This window comes from Chroicocephalus ridibundus, chromosome 5, assembly GCF_963924245.1.
Source record: "Chroicocephalus ridibundus chromosome 5, bChrRid1.1, whole genome shotgun sequence".
Taxonomy (NCBI): domain Eukaryota; kingdom Metazoa; phylum Chordata; class Aves; order Charadriiformes; family Laridae; genus Chroicocephalus; species Chroicocephalus ridibundus.
The window spans coordinates 79027996-79042142 of NC_086288.1; the positions used below are offsets into that span (position 1 = coordinate 79027996).

The 14147-nt window shown below is 39.5% G+C and overlaps 1 protein-coding gene across 19 annotated transcripts in view; it reads right to left on the bottom strand.

Moving 5' to 3' along the window:
* Nucleotides 1-14147, bottom strand: part of TENM3 (teneurin transmembrane protein 3) — a 1409904-nt gene that overhangs the window by 559468 nt on the left and 836289 nt on the right. The window lies entirely within an intron of this gene.

Below are 14147 nucleotides of genomic sequence, written 5' to 3' on the forward strand. Positions count from 1 at the left end.
GACCCGAAAATACCTACGTAACAAGTCATGTCTGCTGAGGAGAGTATGCGACAGCATGACTTCTGGTGCCTGTTTCCTTTTTTTACACATAAACACACGCTATAATATCTCATTTGAGAATGATCGCATGGAGTTTTAAGGTATGTATACAGTACCGCCTTTTCAATCACATCAGTTCTTTACGTTTTTACCAAATGGAATTCTCTGAGACATATCAAGGTTTGCAAACCTCTATAGTATTCTTAATTTCCCTTCTATCTCTAGCTACCTAACATTTATTTAGTCGGTCACTGCTTTGGGATGTTATAGAATTTGCACGAGAAAAATGTAGTACATCTATATATTTTAAAAGTCTAAACAAATTGCTAATAAATTGTTATCATGTAACGTATAATATGCTTAAATATATCCAATCTATTGCTGTTGGTAATTGCTAAGATAAGTAGTATATATTACAAGTAGTAGACACTACTTCTTGGATTTCTGGGTGCGCGTTCAGCACTTCAGCTCTCCTTTTTGATTTAATTTCTGTATTGCTTCAGTTCTTCTCTGTTTTTATTGGCAGAGGAGCAATGCAAGTGACATTGCAAAGACTCCAAAGTCAATGGAAGATTTTTCACTCCCATTGTGGTAATTGATCAGACATTGTTACATTGCACAGATGATTTCATTTCTGTGATAGCTTCAGGATTCACAGGTGGCAGCAGGACACAGTGTGGGTGAAAACACCTGGATTAAACAAAAACGAAAGAAATTCTGCTTTGTGCCACGCTGCAGGCTTATAGCAAATGGGATCAAACATTTTAGCCAAGTTTTACTCAATTTTACAAACTGACCCTTTACCTCGGATAGGGAACATTATGCTCCATACTTGTGTTGAACATTCAGTGGTGCCTGGGGACAGGACAAGAGGTAACGGGCACAAACTTGAGCGTAAGAAGTTCCACCTAAACATGAGGAGGAACTTCTTTGCTGTGAGGGTGGCAGAGCCCTGGCACAGGCTGCCCAGAGAGGTGGTGGAGTCTCCGTCTCTGGAGACATTCCAAACCCGCCTGGACGCGTTCCTGTGCCACCTGCTCTGGGTGACCCTGCTCTGGCAGGGGGTTGGACTAGATGATCTCCAGAGGTTCCTTCCAAGCCTATGATTCTATGATTCTGTGCGTTGCTTGACCCACACCCTCTTCTCTTCTAGACATCCTTCCTGATGCTGGTTTTGGACTGTGTGATGGATGAATGCCACGTGGCAGAAACTTGATCCAGGGAAGCAGAGGTTGCGCTCACTGATGTAGGGGATGCTTCCTAGCAGCCAAGGGAACCTACTGCCGTATGTATTAAGGGGGTGTTCCCTATGTGTGTCATCAGCAACTGAAGCAGCCCAACAGAAGGAAAACCGCCAAGTCCAACTGTTGGTGCTCAGGTCCTAATGCCCGCATTAGGCATTTCACGGAAGAGGCAGTTCTCAGGACTGGCTGTAGACCGGGCCCATGGACTGAATGTCCATTGCAGTAGGGGTGCCTCAGGCGTACTTTGGTCCACCTTCTAGCTTACTTTTAACCCATTTCAGGCATTGTGAATAGCTACTGAACAGGAACTAAATCTGAGCAGGAGATTTAGTTCAAAAGCACACATCCTGGTCTCAACAAAAACACTACAACAGAAAGACTCAAAGACGACTATAATCTCACGATCTCCTTTAGTTTCCACTGCTTTTGCACACTTGGTTTGCAAGACTAAGAATACTTTTTTTCTTATTTATATAATAATGATATTATGCCTAAAAATCTCTGTATACTCTTTGCTTGAATCATCTATCTATGATTACCTCTGGATTGCACGACTGAAAAGCTTTTTCTGGGTGTAGTTGGAATACCAGACTGAACACACTAATACAGTGCAGCTGCTTGATTTCTGAGCAGCTTGCTGGAGACTGGCCAGAATGCAGGAAACCACCGGTTACTTCCAGGTGAAATTCATTTTTCAAGACCTGATTCACATCTCATCCAGGTCAAGAAAACGTCTCTAGCAAGACTTAAATAGGCATATTTAATTAACAAAAATGATCATTTTTCAACCAATTCACCTCTTTGGCTCACTCGAAACACTGGAACACATTCCGTAGGAGAGAAGTGCCGTGCCACCATCTGCGTTTGACATGCTAGAAGAGTCTGCTTCACAGTCCATTCTTGGGCATCCTCCTTCCTGAGGTCTTCTAATGATGGGCAATGAGAGCGCCATGTGTTTTTCACAACCGTCTTACATTTAATTTCTCATTACATGGCAAAATGCACATTCATCGCATACCTGTCCTATAAGATGTGTGCACCAGTCCACGCAATGACAGGGGACAGGATTCTGACTCCAAGCAAAGGTTGGGCACTACTTGTCTAGGAGATCAACAGCACAGAGTAAGAAAGTAAACGCCTTCTGGTAAGTTGCCTATTTCTGTGGAGTCTTCCCTCCTAAAATTTTTGAGTTGCAGTAGTCCTGTTTACAAGAAGATTGCAAGGTTCTCTGTTTCTTTTGCTGGCTGTGCTTATGAAGCCAGAGACACTGTGGCAGTAGCCAAATTTCTGTGTCCTCCTCCTGTGATGAAGAACTTTCTTCTTTCCCTTCTTTCTTCTCTTGCCTTTCTTTTTTAATGCCAGTAAATAATACACTATCAGCCCTGAGAAAGGCATATGCAAATTAAAAGAGATACATCCAACGGAACGATTATACATACTTTTTGCTTTGGGAAAAAACTATTATTGCGCACTTTGTAAAGGACATGCTCTTCATAATATCTAATTAACATTTTCCCCTTTCATGGAAGAATAATGGATTGTAATTTAAGTCTCAGTCAATATTTATTGTGACTCATGCTATAGTAGTGATAAAATCAGTAAGTCATCTCTTTTAAAGACAGCTACCCTTACTGAAATATTTGAGTTCCTTCTACATGAAATGAATAGTGACAACCAAGTCCCTAGTGGATTGCAAAGAGCCTCCACAATTTCCTCCAGTCCCTTAAAGACTTCTTATTTTCCTTTCTTTTCTTTTTGGCAGGGATTTATTAGGTGAAAAGAGCTGTCATGATATCACAACTGTGTTTATGATGGAAATGTCTTTTCAAAGAAAATGTTCATAAAGCTCTAGACACATCTTCTGTTACCCAGATTTTTTGCTCTTTCTACAGACAGATCCCCTTGATTGTCGACCCTTTATTCTCACTTTGGTTTTAATAATCTGTTTTGTTTTACAGGAGAGCAACAAGAATGGGGTTATGTACATCAAAATTAATTCTCATAATTTAGCTGAGAATTAATCCATTAATTGCTTTGAAGATTACTTTGAAGATCAAAGCCTCAAACTGGCATCGGAAGCTTACTGAAAGCCAGCAGAGGACATAAGCATGGGCTTTATGTGCACAGATGCAATGGAGAAAGTGCTCAAATACCTTCTGTATCTGCCTATGACTGCACACTAAGCTTCCGATACAGTGAGTTTAAGTAATCCAACTCAAGGATAATAGACGCATGGCTCAAAATGGCCAGTTCTTCATCCAGATGCAGGAGAGACATTGTCTAGCAAGCTGGAAGGCAAAAGAACCATTTTGAGATCCGTAAGAATCTCATTATTGAAGTGTAGTAATAGTCCAATTAGACCTTGAAATGAACAGGGATTTTATCGAACTCTTAAAGCATTTTCCTTTCTGATTAGCATCACTTTTCCCTGATTTCAACTTGTGCTAGCGAGTCTTTATTCAACAGCTGTTTTTTTTCCTAAGTGTACTGGTATTTTGGGTTCCTCCACAGAAAGAGAGACACATGATTGAGTTTCAGACAAAAAAACCCAAAGCCAAACAGAAGCCTTCACTCCATGGTCTGTTCTCAGATTTGTTCTCACATGTTCTCAGAAACCTCCAAAGAGGCAAAACTTGGAACGGAATATATATAATTTTTGATGATTATAGATTTTCTCTGACCAATACAATGACGCAGATAGCGTATGACTGTTTATATTGCTGAACACTACAATGAACTGTTTCACTGCCGTTCTGCCCCACTGTCAGACGGCCGGTTAGCCACGGAGCCAAAGGAGGGTTCAAAAAGAGGTGAGAGCCTCCATGAAGAACAGAATCTACCTTTCCCCCTTGATTTATTCTTATGTTCCAGCCCTCTAACTACACCGAAAGATTATACCGAGCATTTTAGAAATGGGCTACACCCCTAGAAGATTTCCAAACAGGATATTTCAGTTAAAATTTGTACTTTATTTATATTTAGGGAAATTGGAAGACAAATTCATATTTCATATATATATTCATGTTATTCAAATAAGGAAGCCATAATTCCAAAATTTTCCTATAATCTGGGTAAAAATGTTCGTTATACAGACCAAAACTGAAGCTATGTATGAAAAGAAAGTTCATTACTTAAGACAAAATAGCAATATTTTGTGGGGAAAGAGGATGGGTAAGCTCCTTAGAGCTCTTTGCTCTAAGGAAATAGCATCTGCTCGATTATATTTCTTCTTCCTTTGTATTTAAAAAATTTGTAATAAAGAAAATTTTATTTTCTTGATTTGTATAAGTTTGAAGTACCTAGTGTTATAAAGCAAAATTTTAATAAATTATTGAAAATATTTTTTGTTTACAATAAACACAAATCGTATGACTGGGAAGTTGCTTGTGAATTAGACTGACATTCAGGAGAACTATTACCTATTCATATTTCCACTCATGGAATTATGACAATTTTTAATATTTCTTTGCTACTTGATTCCGTTATATATATGCTTCTCTTAATTGGTTCTTTCTTTTGCCCATCTGTTGTCTGCCATATCTATCTTATGGTAAACATACAGGAAAGATGTCATGTCTTGCTGCGCAGCTGGAGAAGTTCCTAGCGGAGTAGCAACCCTCTCTCTTGCGCGTTTTCTGGACATCTTTTGTATTTTTTTATTAGTACAAACTGCTAAAGTGAAAGGAATTTTGATACCTGTTAAAGTGACATAGCATCTTCTTCCTAAAAATAAAAAAATTACTTTTCTCCACGGCTAATTCTGAAGATCAGCCAGAGAGGGTCCAGAGCAGATGAATTCAAGTGACAAATAAGAAGAAAATGAGGCCTTAAGTCCCCCATCCCTCCCCATTTAAAAGAACATCTTTACATGGGGAATTTATGCATTGTTTCATATGTAGATAAGCCTTTGCAAATGGTAAAGAACTAGAAATTAGAAAAATAGTAAGCAATAATACCACTGGGAGTCATTTACTTGGGCTTCACTGACCTAAAATTACTACAATTATTAAATGTGTTGGAGAGAAATAATGAAACTCTACATCGTCTCTGCAAAAATGTACAAATTATATTTCCTGCTACAGAAATTGTTTGAGAGATGTAAAAGACCATTATGTCATGATTCAGCAACAATTTACTTGCAATTTAATAGCAAATTAGATTCATACACTATCATTTATTGCCAACTGGATAGGAAAAAAAAAATAACAAAAAGAGATTCTCTGTGTCCAGAGAGAGATTTTGCATTTGGCACATCTGCTGGTTTTTAAATTAATGTGTTTTGCCAATAGTTTTCCCAGGAGTAGGTGGTAGTCCAGCGGTTTTCTAACTACTCTGGACTGCCTGAGGCCATGTGGTCTTTCGATGCTTCCATTCATGCCCAACAAGGCCGAAATGCTCTTCAGAAGAAGTTTTCTTGGAAGAGCCCTGCCACACCAAAGAGCTTTTACTAAAACTTTGATTCATGCTGCAGACTCTGGACATTGATTTGAAATAAATTGTGACTGCTGATGAGTCAATGACCATTTCCATAATCATCATGCCATCAGTAATTTATCAAGGTAGTGTCCCTGATGTCACGCACCCTGGGTAACGGAGGGACAGAAGCACACGCTATCGTTTTAAAATCTATTCCTAAGAGTATTTAAAAAGATTTCCGACACTAAAATAATCTATACGATGCTCTAAGCAAATAAAGACCAGCCAGGACTGTAATGCAGTACTTTTGACAAAAAATTTCCCTACAGAAAGGTGACAATTTTATCCTTGGAACATTTAAATGAAAATTTTCTTATCAGATGGTTCAGCATAATTTGCCAGTATGCTCTGGAACAAAATACCTTGCTGGGTAAAGCAATCTGTTAAAGGAACTCCTATTAACTCTACTAGACCCTTTAAAAATATGTGTATTTCCTCTTTCTGTGTTATTAAATATCAACTGGAGCTCAGTGATTTTTGGTTTGCTTCTTATTTTGTCAGCACAGTAGAAAGACAGCCTATATAAAAGTATCTAGTATTTGGAAAATGCTCTATCATGACACGCTCTTTTCTATACACAAAACATTAATGACAAAATGAACTCTAAATTGCCAGTTACCTTTATGTCAGGCGTAAGTAAAAGGCTAAGATGTATATATACACAACACGGATATGAACTAAGTCACAAAGAACTCTTTTTGGCATTCAAAACGTCTAATTTATGCATTTAACTTTAGGTTTCTAAGTTGGGAGCCAAGTTCTGCAGGCAGCCGGTGGGAAGAGACAGGCTGTGCCACCGTACCGCCGAGAGCATCAACGCTTGAATCCGCTCCTCCAGCAGCCTCTCCCTCTCCACCGACTACGGAGAGCGCTTCGGGAGCCGAACTGACACACACACACACCTTAAATTGGATACCTAAAGCAGATGGACTGAACACCTGCCTTCCTTTTCCATGGAATTTTTACGACATTTGGCTTGGAGGAAGGTTTTTTTGCAATAGGAGAGGATTCCACTGACCTGAACGAAGTATTACAAATATTGTAACAATAACCTGATACAGTTCAGCTCATCCCCAGAAATCTCCTCCCCTCTTTTTCATTTTCAATTTCCAAATGGCAGGTTCATATTTAAGACAAGGAAGAACATCTTCCTTTGATCTGTAGTTTCTGAGCTGTCCCGTTTCCACAAAATATGCACCATTCTGTGGGCTCAATTCCAATGCACTATTCCAAAAACTTTGGCATAAAGTCTAAATTACAGAGACGTGAACCTTTCTTCTGGCCTTAAAGCAATGCAAAAATAGACAGACACTACAAAGCAACTTTCTTGAATGTTTTCTGGCTAAAACATGAGCAAAACTTTTCCATGATTTTACTTAAGAGCTTCAAGGTTTAAAAAAAACCTATTGAAATTCACAGCTACGAGTTACTTTTTAAAATTCCTTGCAGTAATAGGTAATAAATGTACAATAATTGTATATAAATAGACTTGCAATACACCCTGTCCTGTTGTCAGGCCTTTATCTTACTGTATAAATTGAATTACATTCTCCTGGTTCACTTGTACAAGTGCCTTAAGTGGCCTTAGACGATAAGAAAATCCTGGATGATAAGAAAAGGGAACTGGTCATTTGGAAGGGAGAGGACACAGTAAGTATAGACACCATGGCTTTAAGATAAAATTTGGTGTTATTTTGTTCTCCCTGCCTCTAAATAACAAAGGGCAGGACTGGATCTCAGTTCCTGGCTTTTTCAGGAGAAGTAGGTGGGTAACTCCTCCGGCACGGAGAGGCAGAGCATGCTGGCCACCAATGCTCACCACGTGCAGGAGTGTGTGCAGCTGACCTGTAAAAACTGTATTCCAGGCATGGAATTTAACTGCATAAAAGAATGCTTTTTACCATAGAATCATAGAATGGTTTGGTTTGGAAGGGACCTTAAAGAACATCCAGTTCCAACCCCCTGCCCTGGGCAGGGACACCTCCCACCAGCCCAGGTTGCTCCAAGCCCCGTCCAGCCTGGCCTTGAACCCCTCCAGGGATGGGGCAGCCACAGCTTCTCTGGGCACCCTGGGCCAGGGGCTCACCACCCTCACAGCAAAGAATTTCTCCTCAGATCTAATAAAAATCTCCCCTCTTCCAGTTTAAAACCCTTCCCCCTCATCCTACGGCTCCCCTCCCTGATCCAGGGTCCCTCCCCATCTCTCCTGGAGCCCCTTTAGGGACTGGAAGGGGCTCTAAGGTCTCCCCGGAGCCTTCTCTTCTCCAGGCTGAGCAACCACCACTCTGAATTTTGTGCAGGATTCATAAATTCTAAAATTCTACAGGAGGTCCGGAAAACTTTCCAGAGGTTAAAAGAGTGAACCGGCCACCATGCAATTTGGGCATCTGTCATTTGGCAGGCATCCTGGCAGCGATGGACTTTACACTCAGGGTGATGGGGGCAGAAGGGGTCAACTACATTTCCTGCAGGGTGAAGCGTTGCAGAGTTTAGAGGGACAGGGAACTGCTGGAGAGGGTGCAGCAGAGAGCTACCAAGATGCTGAGGGGACTGGAACACCTCTCTTATGAAGAAAGGCTGAGGGATTTGGGGCTCTTCAGCCTGTAAAAGAGACGGCTGAGGGGGGATCTTATCAACGCTTATAAATACTGAAAGGGTGGGTGTCAGGAGGATGGGGGCAGGCTCTTTTCAGTGGTGCCCAGCAACAGGACAAGAGGTAATGGGCACAAACTTGAGCATAGGAAGTTCCACCTAAACATGAGGAGGAACTTCTTTCCTGTGAGGGTGGCAGAGCCCTGGCACAGGCTGCCCAGAGAGGTGGTGGAGTCTCCGTCTCTGGAGACATTCCAAACCTGCCTGGACGCGTTCCTGTGCCACCTGCTCTGGGTGACCCTGCTCTGGCAGGGGGTTGGACTAGATGATCTCCAGAGGTCCCTTCCAACCCTATGATTCTATGATTCTAAGAACACAAAGGCGAGCTCTCCTAGCAATTGATAGGAAATTTCCAAATTGCTGTAATAAAAAGAAATAGCCCTCTGTGCTAAGGACGCAGAGCTGCCCAGTACTGTTAAGAGTAGCATCAATCTTAGTTGGAATTTTTACTGGGGAGGGCGGTGGGCATTTTTGTGAAAAAATGCAAATGAACGTACTTCACACATGCCTCAAGTGGCCAAGCAGTTGGACGAGATGATTGTTGTAGATACCTTCCAACTATACTATTCTATTCCATTCCATGCCATTCCATTCCATTCTATTCTACTCTAGTCTAGTCTATTCTATTCTACTCATGTCTAGTCCATTCCATTCCATTCCATTCCATTCCATTCCATTCCATTCCATTCCACTCCACTCTCTCATGTATTTGTAAAACTGGAAGAGCTGCGATGAGTCTTCATTGCTGCCACCAGTAAACTGTTTTTAACTGAACATTCTGCAGCATTATTAATTCCAGAAGATTTGGTGTACCTCATTCTTTTAAGATCTTAGCCTTTGTAAAGCTCCATTTAAATCTGTTGAGCTCTATACTGGAGCTCCAGGTAATGACCTGCATAACCAAAAGGTCCCAAATGTCCACAGCAACCCGCCTCTCTTTCGGGGAGTGTTTGTTTCATACAACTATTCCTTGCAATCTTTTACTTACTTCTTTCAGTTGGCCTTTCGATTACTCAGCCCCTTTGGGGATGAGGTTATATGAGGGATAATGAAATTTAAAACAGCCTTTTTTAAAAAAAGGGAATGTTTTGTTTCTATTAATGATTACCGTTGCTCTATCTACGATTTTGTACTCCTTGGAAACGAACCAGACTTTTACTGCTGACTATTAAAGTAAACAAGCTTATGATTTAATAAAGGCATAATAAATGTCTTTCTCTTGTTTATGACAGAACAAAATTCTTGTCTAACATCTTGTGATCTAGGCTGGAAACAAATTTCTGTGACAAATGCACACTCATTATCTGCAGAGATTAGAGAGCTACTTAAAACAAATCAAAACCACTCAATGTCTACACACTGGTTTTCCATACCAGTGTGTTGACCTCTCTAAGAGATTGAAAGGTTTTGAACTTTCGCACTGTCACTTGAACAATAATTTAAGATTCCAATAATGTCAGGCCGATCAGATGAACAGGAAAAGCTTGATGCGAGCCCTTGGGTAAGGTGAATAACACAGATATAAAATCGTTGAAGGAGAAAAGCTTCAAGCCGCAACAAGAACAGATAAATAAAAGGCGTGTTGTTGGGAACGATGAGTTTTTGGAGATAAAGAGTTTTATACGCAGATCAGCCAGGCCCGGTGCAGAAGTTTGAAAAAGACCAGATTAAAATACAGATGCTCAGTCAGTCTCGTAACCGCTGGGTGCATTCTTCCGTGATAAATAGAATAAATCTGCACACAAATGTAATCACAATGCTATACTGCTCAACTAGAATAGGCAACTTTTCTTTAAGCTAATCTTTAAAAAAATTTCTGTTTGCTTATGTTTCACACGTGGTTTTACTTAAGAGAAGGTATTTCAGAATAATTTCCAAACACTTATTTTTTTTAAAAAATAATACTGATAAACTGAATCCTCACCATAAAAACCTGAAAAAATATCTTTCTGTAACGTCACCTTAATGTCATAAAATTATATTGTGTTAGCTAACAATAAACAATATATATTTGAAATGTCTAGAAGTTCAAATATCAGATGTTTGTGAGAAAATGCTAGGGCTAATAAAACGCTGAGACAAAGAAGAACTTTTGTATATAGAACCAAAAATAATTGGGGGTGCCTTCCTACCATTTCAGGTTTGGAAGTTTGTTTCTGTTTAAAAGCCGTGCAAAGCTGGAGAAATAATCCTTTCCATCTATCAACTTGTTTGATTAATCTCCTAGAAAAAATTCACTAATGATTCAGAGAGAATTGACACAATATCTGTGTAATGTCATACAGCAAAGCCCGGAAGAACAGAGAATACATCACTTTCAAGGACGACACCATGTTCCATTAGCCTGAGTTTGGCTTGACTTTTTAAGTGGCTTTTAAAAATATTTTTGAATTTTTAAACACATTAGAGAAACACCACAATGCTTTTCAGATTGTAAGTATGTAAAGTACATTTTTCTGTAGCATAATTGAAACCTAATTAATCTTTTCCCCTGGAGATCTTTCAGAGTTGAGGGTAGTGACTATCACAGGAAGAGGACTCAGTAACAAGAGGCATTTCCATTTACAAATATTTCCTCTGGAGCATCAAAAGAATGTTTGGAAATACGTTGCAACAATTTGACTTAAATGTTTTGCCTGTGTATTACGCATGCCATTTAACCTTGTTGCACCTCAATTTCCACATATATGAGAAAAAGAAAATAATATTTATTCAATATGCTCACACAGCTTTTGGAGAAATACATTAATTAGTATTTGAGCTATACTTGAGAAGTAGTATGTAGTATCTCGATTGAAATTTTCATGAAATCCTGAACACTGCCTTGGGAAATAATAGTAGATTTTTTTTTTTTTTTCCTTGGACCTTAATAAAATGGCACATTCATATGAAAACAGTATGTGAAGGTATTTTGCTGGGGAGACAGGAATTAAACCAGCTTTTTATTTTCCTCTAGCTCTTAATAATACTACAGATTTATATGAGAAGAATATATGAAGAAATTTTATTGGAGAGCAGAAATTAAATCATCAAAGCATCTTTCAGAAAATGAATGAAAAGGCATATTGGTCTGTCAGCAAAAACGGTAGTACGTGCACGAGACGAACACTTAAATGCTACCAATGCATTTAGTCTGCTACCACTTCGTCCAGGTTACATATCATTAGTTAAAATAACAGCAGAGATTAAACTCTCTCTCTCTCTCCCGGCTGATTTCTTCCAAACCTGTTTGGGTACGTCCTGTGCTGTATTTGAGTTTGAGAGGCACAGAGAGAAGGACTAAGAAATCTACTTCAGACTTGGTTTTGGCTATATTATACAAAAATCTGATACCAGTGCTCCGAACATCTTTCCTTCAAGCCCCCAAAAGGCACTGCTTTTAGGTCCAGACTGACTCTACGAATAGATTTCCATCGGAAGAAGGGGAAAAGAGATTATCCTACACAAGTGAAGACCAGTGTGTGCTCCATACAGCCGTACCTGTCAGCGTGGACAGAATTTTATCCCCAGAATGTAAATATGGAAGGTTGTGCCTGCCAAGTATTCCGTCACCTTATCACTTAAATTTTTGTAAATAAGTCAGCGAAACTGAAGATGGAACGATAAAATACATCCCAACTTTCATGATATTTTTCTAATAACAGGTAAACTGTATAATAATAACGATGGTTGGGTCAGCGCTGAGAAAAAAGAAAAATTACACTTCCACCTGAGATAGAAAATAACATCTCTTAGAAATTTGAAAAGAAATTTTTTTTCTACACGCTGGGAAGGTTTTCACATTCATCTTTCAAATTTTTCAATTTGCCTGACAACAGGATGGTATTTGAAGTTTAGAAACTAGTTTTGAACTGTTAAATAATTCCTTTTGGTATTGTGTCAGTACTTGTCAGCATTAATTATGGCCTACTTTTTACTGCTTTAATCTTTCCCAACCCCAGAGAACATATTTTTTTAAATCTTATTTATTTATTTGCTGGGAGGGGGAGGGCGGGAAGGAAGGTGTTTTGTTTTGTTTTTATTTTTCAATGTTAAAAAATTAAGACAAGTAACGGTCCTGATTGTTTAACTTCTTTCAAAAGTGATCTAAATTGGTTTTATTATTTTCCATCTGCTTTTAGCTACAAGAAAGGATTTGGATCACTCAGATGTTGTTCTTCAAACACAAAAGAAAACCAGAAAAATTTTTGTAATATCTGCTTGGGTACCCCTCTTAGTTGAAGGACCATGCTCAGCAACACTGGTTCATACTGGTATCCATGTGTATTTTAAATAATAATGGAAACACATAAAACGTGCTATGTATATATTGCGAATAGGCTCACTAAAACGTACATACATTGCTTTTAGCATGGCAAATAACGATCTCACACTTGTTAAGTCACAGCCACTTAATTTTCACATCTCTCTAGGTACTCAAGAACACCAAATTATCAAAATGACTCTTCTCACGTCGCGCAGAACAGCTCCTGCCTCAGTGCTTCCAACTGGTAGGCATCTGCTCTTGGGTAACACTCAAGCAGTAAAGCCTGGTTGGCAGAGCAATACTGCACGTCTCAGAGGCTTTCCCCTGATTTTCCAATCGTTTTTTGCTCATTTCTGTCTTCGGTAGTCTTCCGAACTTGCTCTACAAACCAGCAATTACTGGTGACTCAATTACTTATCCTAATCACTACAGTTTTAAATATCTCTTCAGATCAAAATATTGCCTCAATAATTAAAAAAGGAATGATTATAGAACTGTTTCCAAAGATGCCATGGCTACGTGGAAGACAGAAAAATTAAGCGTTCTTAAATTCACAGGCCATCTCATTACAGACCCTATTCGAGTCACAACGAAGTCAATGGAAGGTTTCCCAGTGAATTCTCAAAGAAATGAATGGACTTTGACATGGACTTTTTTTTCCAAAGGTACCCGGATATCCCTGTATTTCTCTCGAAACAAGGTATTTGGAGGAGAACACTTAATTACGGGATGCTGCTCGTTCATTTACGTCTTATGTAACTTGACATTTTGCATAACATAACGAAGCTTTTCTGTACAGTTTTGTATTGAATGTGTTGTTAAAGGTACTAGAAGAACTAATGAGACTGCCTAGGACTGACAGGTGAAGTTCTGGGAAGAATGATTTAGTCTTTTCTCTACCTGAGATGGCTAACCAGAAACGTAAGGCGCTTTACTGCATGGTGGTTTGGGGCTTTTTCCCCCCCCCCGCCTCCTTTTTTTCAGACGCCATCCTGAAATAAACATGCCAAAGCTCTGCTTTGCTGACTGCGTCATCAGGGCTTGCAAACGCTAGCACTTCGCTGACAGGCATTGTGAATCACAGTTATTTTTTTCTCCCGATGTCTACGAGGTCTGCCACCTGAGCTGGCATAGTTTGCAAGTGCCATCAACTTCTCCTCAGGGCTTACAAGCTATACTTGCTCTTTCAGAAGAATCTGAAAATGTTGTGAACCATAACTATGTTTCTGAGAGAACTTACAAGTTCTGCCATCTGTGCCTGCAGTGCTTTAGAGCATCATAATATGGATATGGAGATATTTTCATCATGGGGTTTACGATCTCCACCAGCTGCATCAGCAGAGATTGTTAGTGCCGTGAACCACAACCATTTATCTCCCAGCACAGACGCCTGCTTTACTTTTTCATTCTTAATAGTCGAGATGAGCTTGACCCACTGTTATACATACGCGTATATTTTCCAGCAAAGGAGAAAGCAGAAACCCCAAAAC